Source organism: Lissotriton helveticus, chromosome 2_2 (genome assembly GCF_964261635.1).
Source record: "Lissotriton helveticus chromosome 2_2, aLisHel1.1, whole genome shotgun sequence".
Classification (NCBI taxonomy): Eukaryota; Metazoa; Chordata; class Amphibia; order Caudata; family Salamandridae; genus Lissotriton; species Lissotriton helveticus.
In genome coordinates, this window is record NC_136060.1 from 230265959 (window position 1) to 230281989 (window position 16031).

The 16031-nt window shown below is 39.9% G+C and overlaps 1 long non-coding RNA gene across 2 annotated transcripts in view; it reads left to right on the plus strand.

The window, feature by feature from the left end:
• Positions 1–16031, plus strand: part of LOC144821383 (uncharacterized) — a 140306-nt gene that overhangs the window by 107875 nt on the left and 16400 nt on the right. The window lies entirely within an intron of this gene.

The following is a 16031-nucleotide window of genomic DNA, read 5'->3' on the forward strand; positions in this document are numbered from 1 at the left end:
TTAGAAAATTACATATTATCAATAGATGAATAACGTGTTTATTTATTTATTTTTATTTATTAGTATTTTGTAGAGCGCCTGGTTACACTAGCAAGTGTGTCCCCGCGCTGTAAATGCTAATGATGATGTTCAGTGCTGATGCTTCCTACGATTTTAGTTTTTGGGGAAGAGTAGAGTTTTCAAGTCTTTTCTGAATTTAGACTCAGATGGTTCCGTTTGCAGTTCCACTGGAAGTTGATTCCATTTCTTGGCCGTTTGGACTCTGAAGGATTTCCCCCCCAATAAAGAAGAAAAATGGGCAATTACAAATTGTAAAATGATCTGTAAATGTGAAGGAATTCGAAATTGGAGGCCAAACTTTAACTTAGTATCATCAGATTGATTTGTGGGAGCATTGCAAGTGCATCAAACAGAATATAGTATGAATGATTTGTGAATTAAACAAAACATTTCATTATTTGAGTATTGGTTTAATAAATGTTTGTTTCTGTATTTGTGTGTATGGTTATGCGGTTCAAATCATCAAGTCATAGACAGCTAGGTTAAGAGCCTCTCAGGTCTCCACGGTCCTTGAGAGCGCAAAGAGATGTTACTCCATCCAATTCTGGTGCTTCTCTCATGCTGGTGTTATTTTATTTATGTTGTGTAATATTTTATGTCCCCACGCATTTGCCCGCCACTCCAATCAACAAACTTGCCAGTCGCCTCTGCCATCATCGGAATACTATGAAATTAGAGATGTAGTAGACCAAGGAGATTTTGCATAATGAATACCTATTGGCTTCATTGGCATTGTAAAATAGAGAATGTAGTGTGAGGACCTTAGCTAAACCTTTTTTTTTAAGTATATTTTGGTTATAAGTGCATCTGCTGCTGTTTGGGAATGGGTATTAATTTGTTTTGTGTTAACTGTATGCCAGTGAATGCTGTTGTTCATACTGAATTTGGCATTTATTTGCTTCTTCTGAGACCTCCCTCTGAGAAATTGGGTTGTTGGTTGACTGGGGTGTGATTCCTGGTCAGGAAACAAGCACAATCCCTTGTTGTGTGAACCACAAAAGGTCACTCAATTAACATGTGCTTAACCCTGGGTAGCGAGACACAAAAACAGGCTTAACTTAGAGGCAATGTGAAGAATGTATGCAACACACAAACAGTAATAATGTGAATACACAGCATGAGAAAAATCCCAACACAATGTAGTAAAATAGAGTACTTTTTCATAAATTATTTTACACCAAAAAGACAAATATTCAATCAGTAGAACTGGAGTTATAGTTTTTAGTAAAAACTAGCACCTAAAAGTTCAAATTGTCAACCACAGACATCTAGTCACACAAGACCGGGTTGATGTCGAAGGTAAAAGCTGACTGTGATGGAGCGTGGTCTGTATACAGGATATGAATTAGGCCCAGACAGCCCTTATCTTTGAACTTAAAATTCTTTTTAAAGAAAAATGTCTGAGAAAGTAGAAGTTCAGTGGGGCAAGGCTGCAGGAGTGTTGGAGGAGGGAGTGTCGTCACTGGATGGCCTTGGAAATAAGACGCAGATCTAGTTGACAAAATAAAAGTTGAAAATGCCCAGTGGGATGAGAGAGAGGGCTGTAGTTGAAGACAGATCCAAAAAGTCAAATACCCCTTTAGTGAAAGACTGCTGAATTGTATTGGCTCCTGCAGAGAGGAACATTGCGGGAGAAGCTGGAAAGGCAATCTGGCCGGCGATGTACCTCAAGCGTATAGGTGAGCCAGTTAGTTCTTGGTTCCTCCTGATTCTCAGAGCACTTTTTGTCAAAGTTTGTCTGTCCTCAGTTCTGGGCACATTTAGGTCCACAACCATGGGGTCTAGGACTGGTGGGACACCTCTTGAGGGTTCAGCACTCACTCAGGCTGGGTCCAGTTTTTAGTTCTTGATGGTGGGAGCCTTTTGCGTCCCTGTGGCTCTGAACAGGAGGCCAGCAAACTAGCCCATGAGTCACTTCTGTTAGTCCTGGGTGCAGGTGAAGATGCAGGGCTCGACAGCCTCTGAGGGTTCAGGCATCAAACATTCCTTCCAGGTACAGCAGCAGTCTGGCAGAGTGTGCAGCAGGTCACAGCAGGAGGCATAGCTTTGAGAGTCCTTTTGCAGGTCGCGTAGAGAACTGAAGAGTGAGTCTGAAGTTTCTATTTTATACCCTGACGCCCTTCTTCTGGAAGGTGAGAGAAGCTTCTGGAAAGGTTCTTTGAAGTGCATGACATTTCCTGACTCCCTTGCCTTGGATATAGGCTTACTGAAGTAACAATGTAGAGTTATTAGGCCCCTTGTGTGGAGACAGGATCCAGCCTATTCAGGTGCAAGTGTGGGTGTGATCAGCTCGACCCCCTCATCCTGCCAGTTGATGGTCCATTAAGGTACGCTTAATGCCTCTTTTATGTCACAGTCTAGATGTTAGCCACACACAGTCATGTGACTCGAGAGGCTGAAGGCACAAAAGGCCATGGGTGGGAAAAGGCCAACTTCCTAAAAGTGGTATTTGCATAATTGTGATAAAAACAAGATTGTACTATCATTGCAATTTCATAGGTACCAAAAATGAGACATCTACCGCCTCTCAATTAGGAATTATACTTTTTAAATGTAATACGGTTTACCCAATTTTGTCCTTGGGGAAGGGAAGGCCACACGGCTGTGAAAAACAAATGTGAGGTTTTTCATACCAGGACATGTATAGCTTAATAGTACTTGCCAAATCTTTTAATTTCAGAATACCCTGCCCTATGGGCTACCTTTGGCCTACCTTAGGGGTGACATATATGCAATAAAGGAGGAGTTTAAGGTTTGGCAAGAGGATTTATTCAAGTCAACATGGCAGTTTAAAACTGAATTCATGCTGCAGTGGGAGGCTTGGGACATGTTTTAAGGTGCTACTTAGGTGGGTAACACAATAAGTTTGGCAAGCCCACTAGTAGAATTTAATTTGCAGACCCTGGTTATATAGTATACCACGCTACAAGGGATCATAGGTAAATTAGATATGCCCATTAAGGGTATTCCAATCAAAACATGTTTAGAGGAGTGAACACAAGCACTTTAGCACTGGTTAGCAGTGGTAAAGTGCACAGTGTAGTCATAAGGCCAACAAAAATTAATTTTGGCAAAAAATGAGGCAAGGAGGCAAAAGGTTTGGAGGAAGATCACCCATAGCCTGTCAGGTCTAACACTTGCCCCCCCTCCCCCAGCTGAAATTTAAGAAAACCATCCAACCTCCTGGTGAGTTCACATCATTAAAGAAGAAGAACATGGAGAGACTATCATCATTGGAGTAGTCTGACCAAGGTCTCTGTTCCAACCCAAAGCCCATAGCCTGTAGGGAGATAGACTACCACAACAATTTTGGATACTCACCCACCAGTTGCATTAGACACCTGGGGGCCTTTAGTCTGTCTGAACCCAGAAGTGAGTCCCAAACAAGTATGTCCTTAACTTCTTCAGTGCCCAGACCAAAGCAGAGGCTACTCTTTCAATAGCACTACGTCTCTGGTCCCTGGAAAGTAACCTTCTACCTTCTACACATGAAAGTTACAGGTTGGTCTAGGCCTTCATCATTGAGCTGTGATAAAACTGCCCCATGCCATGCTCCGAGGCATCTGTTAAACCAATAATTATTTGGAAAAGTCAGGGGGCTTGAGCACAAGGGCTCTGCACATGAGCTGCTTGAGTGAAGTGAGTCGAAGGCTTCTCGGCAAACTTCTGTCCAGATCACCTTCCTTGGCTGCTTCTTGGAAATCAGCACAGTCCTCCTGTAATATCCTGTGAAGCCCAGGAAGGACTGCATTCCAGTTTAATTGTTTGGGGGCTCCTAGTCTGGTATGAACTCTATCTTGGCCTAAAGGGGCTGCACCTGCCCACAGGGCATCCCAAGTACACCACAGAGCCCTGCCATACCTACCACGTATTGCCTTTGAAAGTCAGGCCTGCGTTCTAAAGGGCCTGGAGCAATCTCTGCATGTGAATGAGTGATCCTTCCAGATGCTATTGAATACAGCTATGTCATCCAAGTAAGCAGCACTGAAGGCCTCCATACCAGCCAGAAGCTTGTTCACCAGCCTCTGGAAGGCGGCAGGGGCATTTTTCAGTCCAAAGGGCAGCATTTTTAACTGAAAGTTGCCCTATTGGGTAGAACAGGCTCACCTCTCCTTATAGGATAAACCTGTTGCCTGAGGCTGCCTTGGGGTCCAAGGGCCCTACAATGTTGATGTCGATCCTCTTAAATGGGGTGCAATTGGCAGGCAAGGGATTATGGGAGACTTCAGCTTTCCTCCTGTCGTACCACTGGCCTGGCAGGTTGAACACTTCCTACAGAGTATATCTGAGGGAATCTACATCCAGGAGCAGTAAAAGTGGGGGGTAAGCCTGGCAAAGGTCTTGTTCTAAACCAGATGTCCTGCGAGGATAATCTCATGAGCCAGCCCCCATAGGAAGGTCCTGTAGCATTGGAGCACTACCAATGCATTTGTAGCCCCAAGCACAGATACCTTAGACTCACTATACAGGATGTCATGCTCCCAATATATGTGGTGATCTCCAGAGGTATTACCAGCTACCTGGGCTTCAGCTTGCTGCCTCATACTCCCTAGGGTTGGTCACTCCCTCTGGGTCTTCCAGAACTATTCCCTGGTGGAACCTTCATCTGTTTGCCATCTAGCAAGCTCAGACAGGACACCAAGGGAGGCAATGTCCTCTCCAGTTGGCTCTAGGAGGCTTTCTCCGGCACCTCATCCACCACCACTGTAAGACATTCAGGGGCTGGTTTTCTGTGCCCCCTACCCCCCTCTCTAGACTTTCCTCCTGGGCAGACATTGACCTGGTGACCACAGACACCCACTCAGGCAACCCCAACATCCCCAGGGGTGACCTAAGCTTCACTTCTTTCCAGGTAGTGTGCTCCAAGGTACAGAGACAGAATATTGATTAACAAATATTGAATTGCACAAATATTGTGGCAAAAATATCGGGGTTCAGGAATATCAACAGACAAATTCTCGTGGTCAAGAATATTGATTTTAGGTAAGTAATATTGATGTACAAAATATCAAAGTGCTTAATATCCTTTGCAAAAATATAGTTGTTAAAAATATTGATTTTTTATTAATGTTATGTATTTTAGTATATATTTTATGTAAGTGATGTTTGCTTTTTGTATAAGAATTGTTTGAATTTTTATTATATGTCTTAACTTTGTTACTAGTTAATATTATTTTTATTTGAATTTTGAAACTTTTTGGTTTCGTAGTGGGTTGTGGGTTTATAGGGGAAGAGGATGGGATGCAATTTAATTACATAAAATGTATTGCTTATTTTTAGTTGTTTTTTATTTATTTTTATTTGAGTTTTGCGTTTTTAGTTCCATAGCAGGTTGTGAGTTTATCGGGGAATAGGGTGGGTAGTAATTTAATTATATAAAATGTATTGATTATTTTTAGTAGTTATACATTTTTTTATATGACATTTGCTTTTTTAGTTCCGCAGCGGGTTTATAGGGGAATATGGTGGGAAGTAATTTATTTATATAAAATTGTAAGAATAATTTGTATTTATTAACATTCGTTTAATTGTGATGTTATAGTGTCAAATGTATACATTAATTTAATATTAATTATTTAATAATTAGTAATTAATTCATATAAATTAATTAATTAGTAATTAATGATGGTAATTGTGTAATTAATTTTAGGTGTGTGATGTGGTGTTTATAGGTGTAAATGGTGCGAAGGGTGGGGTGTAATTTTTTTTTTTGATGAACTAATAATTAGTTGTTAGTTAATTTAAAATATTTATTTAGTATTTAATTGTGGTGATTGTGTGATTAATTTAAGGTGTGTATTGTGCTGTTTATAGATGTAAATGGTGGGAAGTAATTGTTGTTTTATTAATTAATTATTAATTTGATGTTAATTAATTACAATTAATTAATTAGTAATTAATTATGGTAATTGCGTAATTAATGTTAGTTGTGTTTTGTGGATATTATAGTGTTAAAGAATTTGTACTCAATGAATGTTTATTATCTTATTTTATTAAAAATAGATTTTAAATTCATTCTTAATTATGTTAATTATGGAAACACATTTAAATAAAAATGTTGAAGCCTTCTTTTATCAGTGTGGTTATAAAGGGTATAAAATTAAATAAATGCATTTATGTTTTAAATAATTAGTTTGTTTGTTAATATTTGCTCCTTTTAAATAAATATTGTTTATACGTGTATTTATTAATTTATTTATATAATATGTGTACCTTTTTGTTATATGTAATTAACATTATAATGTGTTCTTTTTAGGTGTGTAATATTTTAATCATATATTTTTAAAATATTGTTTAATTGTTTTCAATTTTTTAAATGTTATTAGAAATGTTTGTTTCTCCACTGTTACACTCACTGGGTTGGGAATAGTAATTTTTACCTCTCCGCTATCCTTCATTTTCCCTACTGTTGCACTCATTGGAGTGGGAATAGTCAATTTTAACCCTCTGCTATCCTGCTCTTTCCCTACTGTTGCTCTTACTCGAGTTGGAATATAAATGTGTACCCCTCCCCTATCCAGAACTTCCCCTACTGTTCTCTCACTGGAGTGGGAATAGTAATTTTACCCCTCCCCTATCCAGCACTTTCCCTATTGTTGCACTCACTGGAGTGGGAATAGTAATTGTTACCCCTTTGCTATCCAAAATGTTCCCTACTGTTGCACTCTTTGTAGTGGGAATAGTAATGTTTACCTTTTCGCTATCCAGCACTTTCCCTAATGTTGCATTCACTGGGGTGGGAATAATAATTTGTATCCCCCCGCTATCCAATACTTTTCCTTCTGTTGCACTCTTTGGAGTGAGAATAGTAATTTTTGCCCCTCTGCTATCCAACACTTTCCCTACTGTTGCACTCACTGGAGTGAGAATAGTAATTTGTACCCCTCTGCTATCCAACGCTTTCCCTATTGTTGCTCTCACTGGAGTGAGAATAGTAATTTTTACCCCTCCGCTATCCAGAACTTTCCCTACTGTTCACTCACTGGACTGGGAATAGTAATTTTACCCCTCCACTATCCAGCACTTTCCCTACTGTTGCACTCTTTGGAGTGAGAATAGTAATTTTTGCCCCTCTGCTATCCAACACTTTCCCTACTGTTGCACTCACTGGAGTGAGAATAGTAATTTTTATCCCTCCGCTATCCAACACTTTTCCTAGTGTTGCACTCACTGGAGTGAGAATAGTACTTTGTATCCCTTCACTATCCAAAACGTTTCCTACTGTTGCACTCACTGGAGAGGGAATAGTACTTTTACCCTCTACTATCCAGCACTTTCCCAACTGTTGCACTCACTAGAGTGAGAATAGTAATTTTTACTTCTCCGCTATCCAATAATTTCCCTACTGTTGCACTCACTGGAGTGGGAATAGTAATTTTCACACCTTCGCTATCCAAAACCTTCCCTACTGTTGCACTCACTGGAGTGGGAGTAATCATTTTTACCCCTCTGCTATCCAACACTTTCCCTATTGTTGCTCTCTTTGGAGTGGGAATAGTAATTTCTACCCCTCCACTATCCAACATTTTTCCTACTGTTGCACTCACTGGAGTTGGAACAGTAAATTTAATTATTTCGCTATCCTATATTTTCCCTACTGTTCTATTTATTGTATTGCTATATGTAATTTTTAATTTTGTTTTAATAGTTTAATGTTTTAATTAGTTATAAAATGTATTTTTTAATTTTAAATTATGTATGTAGATATTTTATTTTTATATAATTAAAAAGTTTAAAATTAAACAAAAATGTTAGGTAATACATTATTTTAAAGTACAAATATGTATATGCATACATTATTATGTTTGCATGTTTATATTTTCTTAAATTAGTTTTTTTAAAATATTTAATCAAAATGTATATATATTAAATTACATATATTTTGTTAAAATAATACTAATCTTTTATATATGTAATATCTATTATTTTATTTTATTTAAATTTTTACATGTATATGTTTTACATCTATATTTTTAACTTCGATATTTTTGATTCAATATTTGTGTACTTACCTGTTTAAGTATGGGAGCAGATATTTTTGCATTCTATATATTTTTTTCGATATATTTTTACATTGTTGTTTTTAGCATTCTATCAGTGAACCATGCTCAAGATCTTCCTTAGTAGACAGCCAACAGGCATGGCAGGGCTGACATCAAAATTTCTTAAGACCTTAGACCCCCCCATTCAAAGGGAACTAGAGCCACATGGTAGTGGCTCTCCTGGTTGTCTGCTTCAAAATCCTAGTGGAATTTATTGGAAATCAGTTGCTCCGAGGAAACCTTATGATACCTTACAGGAGTCATACTGGCTCCTGTGTACCACTGAGCCTTTACCCTGTGCCCATTTATGGTGACCCGCTACCTATGCTATGCTAAGTTTTGGGAGGCATGTTGGCTTTGAGAAACATCTCCTTGTCACCAAGGGACACTAGGATAATCTCATTGGTTTCCCCCTAAATAAATTGAGTCATCTCTCCTCTAAGCACTATGGTAGCCAACCATGGGGGTTTGCCTCCACTGGGAGGCTATGCCCTTTTGGGGCACTTTGGATCACCTGTTATGTGCCCTTATAGTACTTGAGGACAGAGTTACTATGATTCGTGTTGCAGAAGCCGTTCCTCTGTTGGCCACATTGGGATTGGGGCCCTTTCCTTTGTGAACTATTTTGTGGGCCTTGAGAGAACGCCTTCTTTTTATCACCTTAATCCTTATTCTGATGGGAACCATGATCACAATTCTGGGAGTCCCCCAGATACCTTCTTAGATACTCTGATGCTGACCCAGAGGTCTGCCTCCTCAACAAACCTCCTGGGGTCAGTCAGCTTGCTATCCCCCAGGTGTTGGTGCAGCTCTTTAAAACAGGTATTGAGCATGTGGTTCCCACAATTCAGGGTGTACATCCCAGTGAAATTATCTACCTTGCTGCTCCTCACCCAGTCCTTCAGTGCTTTGTTGGAATAGTCTACAAAGCCAACACAGGACTTATTTGGGAGGTCGTGGCTGTCCCTGAACCTCTGTCGGTGCTTATCAGGGGTCAGCTCAGATTTGGTATGAGGATTGGCCTTCATGGGGGCATACGTGGTGTGGTATACTAACTCAATTGAGAGGAGTGTGTCCCTTCCCACCGTGGGCTACCTCATATGTTGAGAGCCATTTATCAATATCATCTCCCACTGTAGTGTAGTTCCTATTATCCCATTAGGCTCTGCGCATTGGAATAATATCTTCAATAGTATAGACGTAGGACAGAGGTTAACTAGGTCTTCTACTGACGATATTAGACTTAAAGTTTAGTGTTTGCCAGCTAGCTCAGAGTTCACTAGAAACTTTCTCGAATAGACAAGGAGGAGTTTAACCTTCCTGGATAGACAAGAAGGGATTTAGTTTCTGACAACCATAGAACATGACAACTTTGCTCTCCCCTAATCAAGAGTATATCTCTAGAGTCGTGTGAAAACAAAAGACAACTTACTTTACTCAGTCAGTTCAGTGCATTCTTAGTTTCACCAGATTGTAGAGAAAAGGAAGAGACGGGCGTGTTCAATAAAAAGATGTTATTTATTGATCAATCTCTTTTCTCATACAAGAGAAATGAATCGCTATTATTGCAATACTTATTGTTAAGTAGAGTGCATACAGTAAAAACAGAATTATAAAATAATACTGTAAAAGCATTGATATGGTTTCTTAGCCATATGATACTTAAAATGGATAAAATAGATACATACATATATACATTGACTAATCGTACTCAACTGATGCTTCTAACTACGCCTACCCCAATGTACCTGACCTAAGCCTAATACGTGGGCGGGAGTAGATAAGTAGCAGTTTAAGTTAAGTTTGCTTTGCCAAGGGTCTGCTTCAAGAATTCTCTGCAAGGGGTTATTCAGTTCAGTACCTGGGATTTAGAAGGCTGGAGGGCTGGTATCTCTATCTCAGGGCTTGATATCCCAGCTGCCTGCAAGGGCGGCTGAAAGCGCCGGAGCTGGATTTCTCGGCAGGAGAAAAGGCAGCGTCTCTTTCTCAGCGCGTCAGAAAGGAGGGGCAGCGTCTGTGGGCTTCGCTGTCGGCTGGGCTCCTCGGCAAGTCTCGCTGCTCCAATCTTGTCACCACCTTGTGTGTTTGCTTAAGGCAATGTCGGTATTATTTATACCTGAAAGGTGCCGAGATTGACGTAAGGATGGACATAAATACGTCAATAAGGATGTCATAAGAACTGGTCGTTTGCACATTCTTTACTGAAGTTCTCGGCTAAATCAAAACAATGGCTGCGGGGATTTCCCAGGTCGCTGTAGGTTTGATTTGTTTTGAGAACTCCGTATGCCTATTAGGGGGCTGGAGAAATAGTGCTTGCCTAATGAGATGGCATGCGCTATGACCTAATCAGATAACGGGCTTCTGTGCCATTGTATGGCTAATCAGATAACGGGTTTTTGTGCAGTTGAATGGCTGCTAGTTAATTATTAACCAGACAAGGGTCAGAAATAGGGGGATCGATACAGTACCCATAGTAAATACATCACACCCACTCCATGTAATCTATGTCCATATTTACAAATCTAGGCATAGTAAACAAAACTAGTAGTGCATGTGTATACCGAACCACCCCAAAATACAATCAAATGCATTTTGAAAATTGGAAATGCGAAATACACGAAAAGATGAGTATAGTTACTATATGCACTTCAAGCAGTATAATAATGCAAAATCTAATACGCATATTTTGAAATCAGCATAAACGAAATGCGGAAATTACACATGAAATGGCTCTTAATACAGAAGAAAAAATTCGAGACCATCTCATCACAAAATCATAAATATTTGTGAACATGCTAGAGGGTAGCTAATGTCTCTAGAGTAGCTAAAAATAGAAATTTTGTTCTCTAAGAATAGTTTTACTTTAAGCAGAAGATAAGTGTCCCAAAAAATCGTAAATATTTTTGGAAAAGGAAAGAAAAAAAAAATGTCCCGCTCTCCGTAAAAACTGGTGAGAAAATTTCTTATTGCTTTATTTTCAAAGTTGAAGGCCAAATTCAGGGTGTAGGGAACACTGTGTGCTAGTTTGCTCAAAGTCATTCTTTCTGCTCTGGTGAAAACATCATATTGTTGAGACTTTCGAAAAAACTGTCAACTGCTTCTTGCGAAAGTTCCACTAACTCGGAAAAATTTATTAACATGCATTCATGAGCATGATTGCCTTCATTGATGTTTCGATCAGCATAGCTGACAGAAGGTCGTACCTGATCGATGCTGCTTTCATCTTGTACTTCACTACTCTTCAATCGTAGTGGTGAAGTCTCCACGAATGCCGTCATCAGGATTGGTAGCCGCTGGGGACAGTACACTGCATGAGCCGTTACCGGACCCAACAAAGTCTCTGCGTCCATTGGCACATCCGATTGTAGTGTCAGACAGGTGTCCAACACGCATTCTTCGCCACATAGCAAGCACCTTAATACAGGCATAACACAACTTTGCCACATCGGTCTAAATGAAAGAAACCAAGTCATGTTCAGGTCTTTAAGCCGGGCTATTCCAAGGACTTTAGTTATGCGGTCCCTGTAGCGTATGGCTAGGATCGTTTCTTCCATTGTCGCTGGTGTCTTGTCTGTGACGTGGTTTGCCATAACGAAGTAACAGGATCAAAAATAGGATGCCTGCCACTAGTCCCAAAAGGAGAGGAAGTCCGCCAAAGATGGAATGGACAAAATCAGGAAAAATACCCAGGATGGCTTTGAATGGGGTTAAAGCTCCCAAAAACACTGTCTTAAATACACTCGAGATTCCGCTTGTATCAGAAATATTTAAGATTTCGCTCAGTATTTCTGCGAAATGTATGGGGGAATTGGTTGATAACAGTGAATGAATCTCTGCAGTTGTCCTTGCAACTTGGAGTTCATACGTTTCTTTTGATGACGTTAACCGGGATGGCGTCTGTAGGAGCACAGTCTTCATTCTGCTTAAAGTATCAATTCGAATAGAAGAAATTTTCAAACTGGGCCATAACCTTGCCTCCCTGTCTCGAGCATCGTTTGAGAACAATACTTGTTCACAGCACATGACCTTCGTAGTCACGGTTATGAGATAAGGTTTTCCGGGCAGCAGACTGCAACATCTGCGATCTACAATTAGAATGTAACTCCCGTTCGAGAGTCTCCTAAAGAATGGTTCTATCTGTGTTGCAGGTGTGCCTAGCTGGTGACATGAAAGGTTATTTGTAGTCCCTTCACAGGCTCCATGCAAACTAATACCCTGACACAGAAGTGTACCGCTTAGTGACCTTGCACAATTATTGCCACTAAGAAACACATTCTGGCCTTTATTACTAACACATGTGTGGGTATAGGGCAAGTTCCATGTTGACTTAATGTACCCTTCACCCAACCTTTCATACTGGCCTGCCTGTATATATTTTTGGCAGTATTGAAACTGGAAAGTTGTTATCGGGATATTAATTATCCCATGTATTATCCATTCAATGACAGGTCGTTCTGACATTGTCAATGGTAATCTCTCAAGTTTTTCAATGCTCAGAATTGTATAGTCAGCACCCTTCTGTGCAAAACTGATTTGTTTATCAGTAAGGTTAAAGATATTAAACAGTGAGGTTGTGTTGATTAAACGCCAAGGCACATAGCCTGAATGCAGATTTTGTAACGTCCAGCCAAGTTGTACAATAGAACGCAATTGGGACTGACCGTGTTGTAACATCAGTAAGTCTTGCGATATTATATCGATTGCTGAAGACACAATACTGTCCAGTGAATATATTCTGGAGGACAGAGTCATTAACCCATTGTCCACAACAGAAAGGGATTTTTCCAAATTAATACGGTCAATTTCCCGTAGTTTTTCTGCTGTCTCAATTTGAGTTTCTTTCCAAGCTTCATTGTAAGCTGCATATATAGAGGCCGCTATGAAACGTTTTTGACGCTGTTTGCGTGGTCCCATAATGAAATCACGCAAGTCAGCACCCTCTTGAAGTAAAGTTAGGTGTTGCTTAATTTCTGCCAGTGTGGATGTTTGTAGCCATTGAAGGCAGAGCTTGCCCACACTGTAAGTAGTTACTATCCCTGGATGTTGTCTTTGGGAATATCTAGGGTCTGGCCTGGTCAATTTGAACCCCTGTATTTTGTTCAGGAATCTGTCTTGACAGTTATTTGTGTCTGTGGGCCAGATCAACCATTGTTTCCATTCAGGATGTGTTCTGTTTTGGTTTAAAATATGGTTCACGTCTATCTCAACATCTATAGAGCTATTACTGTTCGTTGTTGGCTTTGGAATAGACGGTTTGTTTAAGTCTTTGATTTTGGCTAAGCCAAGACAGGTAGTTTGTTGAATAGTGTCATTCAAAAATATAATTTGTTCTGGGATCATGCAGGCTCTGAACAATGATTCTATACCTTGTACTTGCCAATCTTTTGTACCCCAAACAGTTTTTGCTTCAATGTTATTGTTCCAGAAATCAAAACCAAATGTATTCATTTGCTCAAAAAATGAATCTGAATATATAAATTTCGTGTAAGCATCGTCTTCATACCTGTCTTATTCGACAATTTGAAATAAAATGTTTCTGCATTACTTGTGTTAAACCCTGAAAAATATGAATATTTATCATAAAATGTTTTAGAACTACTCTTTGGAGGAATAGCACAATGTTCCCATTGGTTATAATTTAAAACATTTCTAGGTTGTGCAGATTTATGGAGATAATGGTTACCATAGTGGTTGTAGCAGAACATTTGATCATAATTAGACGAACCCTGCAAATAATCATGTTCTGTAAATTTAGCAGACATTACTAGGTCAGACATCATATCATTAATACTTTCAAAGTCCCAATCATCAGCAAATGTGCTTGGTTTTACAAAGTCACTTAACGAGATCTTAAATTGATGTGGATACTTCAGGATTTTAACCGGGCCATAGATTTCATAATCAGTATTGTCCCATGCTACACCGCCTGGTATAGGATTGGCTGTGAAGTACACTGAAGAAAGTTCTCTTTTCTCGACATGTGAAGATGTGTGTGGTTTAAGGACCAAGTTGATTTTCTGGCTTGCTGTGTCCATTTTAGCATATTTTCCCTCAATGAAATGTCCCAAGCATAGTACCATGATGAGCCAAAGTATGAGGACAAATGCACCTAATGTCACCCAAATTTCAATCCATGGAGAAATCAGATAGGTTCCCTTTAGTTGATGAAAAAGTTCCTTTCCTTTGTCTTTAAAAGTTTTTGTTGATGGCTGTACTTCCGGTTCACTTGGATCTTCAGAAAAACCATCGAAGTTGATGAAGTAGCCGGATGCCGTTCTGTCAATTGTTCCAATTGCTTCTGGATTACTATTTGCTTTTGGATTTTGCTTTGTTTCATTAGAAAAGTCTGTAGTTACATCATCGTAGGTCGGTGTTTCTTGATGAAAAGCTTTGATTTGGGGTTTAAGAGGTTTAAGTTCCATTGCTTTGTTGCATAGTCCTTGTTGTTTCACTGTAGATTTTTCAAATGTGATCAGTCTTTCAGTTTGAACCTCTGTGGATGTAGCAAACTTTGGTGTTCTGCTACTTCTTGGGAGTCCACTTGGCCTACTATTTGTTATCGGCCACATGATTGTGGTTTAACCAGGTCGATGGATATGACTCAGTTCTCCTTTTTACCAGCAAGGGGCGGTAGTACTATTGATCTTGTCCCGTTGATAGACAAGACAGGAACTGCTTTTCTGTAAGAAGGCCCAAATTCCTTCTTTACCGCGATCTTCTCTCTGACCAGATCCCCGACTTTTGGAATCCAGACAGGCCTTGCTGGGACAGGTGGTTTTTCTTCAGTGGTTGTTGGCTGCTGTTTCAACTTTATGTTGCTCAGGTCTTTTCTTGTTTCATTTAAGTCCTGTAAAATAGCCAAACGATCTTTGATATCAAAGCATTTATCTTTAACCACTGAAGTCTGACTATCAAGGTCCTGGATCAACATTCTAGTCCCGAACAATAGTTCGTACGGACTGAGTCCTTTCAGAGAATTTCTTGGCAGGTTATTTAGACTACGTTGGACACTTATTAAATGTTTAACCCACCCAGCTCCTGAACCTAATACCTTTGCTGTTATAGATTGCTTTATGTCACTGTTTTTTCTTTCTACGATTCCATTTCCCTCAGGATGAAATGGACAAGAGTACCGCAATGCAATGCCCATGCTGGTCATGGCCTCCCTATAAGCTCGAGAGCTCAAAGCAGGACCCTGGTCAGAATGTAGCATGCCAATTGCGTATGTGCCGATAAAGACTCGCAAATCTTTTATAACAGTTCTGGCGTCAGCCGATCGCTGGGGTCTACATTATAAGTGAAAATAGTCTCTACATGTTAATATGACGCATTATTCATACTGGGTGTGTTTATGTTGGTAGCCTATTCCTTATTGAGCGAAAAGCCGTGGGAATATACCATTTCGTTCACCACTGCGATCTCTGTTGCAGTTTGGACAGTTCCTCGCGAATAGGTGTTGGTCCAGACTCATTCCTGGCCACCAGTATGTTGTTTGTAATTCTCCTAGAGAATCTTTAATTGTGCGATGTCTTAGACCCTCGCCAATATGTGCGTCTACTATTAACAAGACTCTCTTGTCCGTGTTTGGAATTACTCTATCCCCCACTCCAGGGATTCGAGCAAAAGGGACTGAGTTTGCATCGATTATGTATGTATAACTGAGTGGGTAATTGATCGGTAGCGCTGACCAGTCGCCTTTTGATGACGTTTTTACTGCCAGCACAGTTTCACCGTCAATGTATTTTACTGCATGCTTCTTTGTAGCTACGGAAGCCGATTTAGTTGCTACCGCTGTGGCTGTCTCAGCCAATGAATTCCCTGCAACGTGAACGCCATCACGCCGATGACTCAGTGAATGTATCACGTGAGTTTTTGGTAGTTCTTTCTGTAAAAGAACTACTTGTTCCCAAAGCACTTTTTGCTTTATTG